The sequence below is a fragment of the Etheostoma cragini genome, chromosome 1 (genome assembly GCF_013103735.1).
Source record: "Etheostoma cragini isolate CJK2018 chromosome 1, CSU_Ecrag_1.0, whole genome shotgun sequence".
Lineage (NCBI taxonomy): Eukaryota > Metazoa > Chordata > Actinopteri > Perciformes > Percidae > Etheostoma > Etheostoma cragini.
The window spans coordinates 7,976,273-7,979,465 of record NC_048407.1 but is presented as its reverse complement, the minus strand read 5'-3'; positions in this window follow the sequence as shown (position 1 = coordinate 7,979,465).

The window sequence follows — 3,193 nt, the reverse complement described above, 5'->3', positions numbered from 1 at the left end:
CCATATAGCTGACCAATCAGGCTCCACAAGGGGAACCCATATAACATGAGCACAATATTGTCAAAGTGCCTTTTTGGGAACCTCTGTACTAGACAAGTTTCCATTAGGGCCGTGCACGTTTAACTGCCCGGAAAGCATTTTTGTCTGTCTGCATTGAATAAATGTGCTTGTGTGAAATTAATAATTGTTTTAGAGTCGTTCTGCTACATAGGAAATTCAAACAATTCTCCAACAGTAGTCACGGGGATACTCCTCAGGGGCAGTGATTGGGATGTGGCTTCCATCTATTGCACCAACACACTGTGGTATTCAACAGCGGTTATGGAAGAAGGTGTCAATTTCAACCAGCTAAGCAGCATCTGGGGTGGTGATGTGTTGAGGGAGCAAGACCTTTATAACGGAGTCACAGAAATCCTGAACACAGTTGAACACTGTGCTTAGACCTACCCCAAAAAGGTGGCTAATGGTCCTATACTCAATGCCAGTAGCCAGCTTCCACAGGGCAATTGCAACACGTTTTCTCACTGGAACAGACATACGGTAATTAGTGTTCATTCGGCCCATGAGAGGCCTGACTTGACCACATATGTATTCTAACGACTCCCGGGACATTCGAAAGTTTTGAACAAACTGTGTAGGGGTAAAATCCGGCACAACTGTGTCCCACCAATAGTGTGATCGGTGGTATGCCCAGACAACATGTGTCCTCCTCTGCCTTGCCCTTAGCCATAAGACAACCTGCAAAAATAAAAATTACTATATCCGTTGGTTTGTTAACATGTATGCTTTGGTTTTGTACAGTATTACATACAACAATATTAATGGGGGTTTTCCAGAATAATTAACAAAATGTTTTTCAGATTAGTTTGAAGATTTATGTTGAGATTTTTTTATAAAAAAGATGGCAACATTATCAAATTATCAGCGATAGCACCGTTAACATGACAGAGAAGATGAGACATAGCCAACATTTTTACAAATATACGTTGCACAGATTATGCAGACGATCCGCTACGATTGACACACACACACACACAAAGTTATAATTATTTGCTGGATGTTGTCTATATATATGTTCTACATGGGTTAAATGATTAGGACCACGTCCGCTATGTTATCGCCAAAAACCAGGACAATTTCATAGTGGTTGGTAAACCAGAACATTTTAGCGTCCCGATAGGCTTTTTGTTGGGAAAAGTGGGATTGCCCCGGACAAACCGGGACGTCTGTTCACCCTAACGGTGTTTTCCTTGATGCTACTGATGTTGCCATCGGCCAGCGAAATATTATAATAAACGTTAAATCATGCAAGATAATTACCTTTCTTCTGGAGCGTGTCCTCTGTCCATAGCGGTCACGGAGAGCTGTCAAGGCCCGTCTTTGAATCCCAGAGTGAATTTGTAAAGCCAGGAGCAAAAGTATCTGTATGTAGTCCTCCATTATTGTTGACTGTTATGACGCGTTGCTATGACAACGGAGGTACTTGCAATGACGTTGTGACGTAGCCCTACTCTGGCTCTCAGGCTGTGGAAAATCGAGCTGGTTCTTAGATAACTGCCGAGTAGAACCAGCACCAAACTGGCAATAGCACCAACCCAGAACCAGCACCTGGTTAGCCTCGTCGGAAAAGACATAAGAGAGAGAGGCTGCAGGACGATTCTCTGAAACAAACAAATTGCTCTCTCTCCTCCAGTTGTAACTCTTCAGACATCATTTTTGGTCAAAATGTAGGAAATCCTGTGCCGATCGCAGACGTGTAACTAGGGATGAGCGAGTACAGCATTATCTGTATCTGTATCTGTTTACCACATGAATTATCTGTATCCGGATCCGTACTCGGACTGGGCGGGGCCTAACCCGGAAGTGGTCCGATTTAAACCGGAAGTGGGTCGGGCTCTCTTGAAATGTGCGGGGCTTTAACCGGTATGTTATTTAAGCATGCAATTGATATGAGTTGATCAAAAATTGTTATATTTATTGCTGATTTGAAAACTATTTACATGACAGCATCAAGCTTCAGATCAATGGTGTTGTCATGGTAACAAACATACTATATACAGAACGTTTTGCAACAATGAATACAACACATTCCGTTGCAATTATGAAGTAAAATGTAATGAACAAGAGTTTTCATACTCAATATGACTTTCTTTTTTTAACTTCTTATTTTTTTATGATCAGTGTGAATTTTTTTTTTTGGTTCTTTTTTATTAGGGGTGATCCGAGTATCCGGCTGAAACGAGTATCCGGTACGGATAAAGCACTTTTGCCGAGTACAAGTATTTTACGAGTAATATGAGTCAATATCCGTGCTCGGCTTGAATACAACTCCTCAACTGGCCGCGCAGCATTCTGTGATAATCACAGCGAACACCCCCGCCTACAAACACGCTCGGATCAATCTCACACACACACACACACAACATGGAGAAATGCCTCCCTCGGCCTCTCTCTTGCTCTCTCTCTCTCTCTCGCTCTCTCTTTCTTCTCTTGCTTCCGCTCCGTCAGGCAGGCAGTCAATCGGGTCTGCGGATCTGTTCCGTTAACGTTTAGGGTTTCTTCAGCTAAAGGTTTGTTTTCAACTTTGGTTTGTAGTAGCCTACTTACATAGTAACCAGTAGATTTCTGGTGAACGTGGGTTTCAGACCTGCTGCTCGGTTTAAATGCAACTCCCGTTGCGTCTCTGCCATCGGAGATTTTTTTTTTTTACTGTCAGCTGCCCCCCGCCCCCTCTCTCTCTGTGTCTCTCTCTTACTCACACACACACACACACACACACACACACACACACACCTGGTGTGAAAAAAAAAAAGAACGAAAAAAAAAAATCACACTGATCATAAAAAAATAAAAAGTTAAAAAAAGAAAGTTATATTGAGTATGAAAACTCTTGTTCAGTACATTTTACTTCATAATTGCAACGGCATGTGTTGTATTCAGTGTTGCAAAATGTTCTGTATATAGTATGTTTGTTACCATGACAACACCATTGATCTGAAGCTTGATGCTGTCATGTAAATAGTTTTCAAATCAGCAATAAATATAACAATTGTTGATAAACTCATATCAATTGCATGCTTAAATAACATACCGGTTAAAGCCCAGCACATTTCATGAGAGCCCGATCCACTTCCGGTTTAAATCTGACCACTTCCGGTTTAGGCCCCGCCCAGTCCGAGTACGGATCCGGATA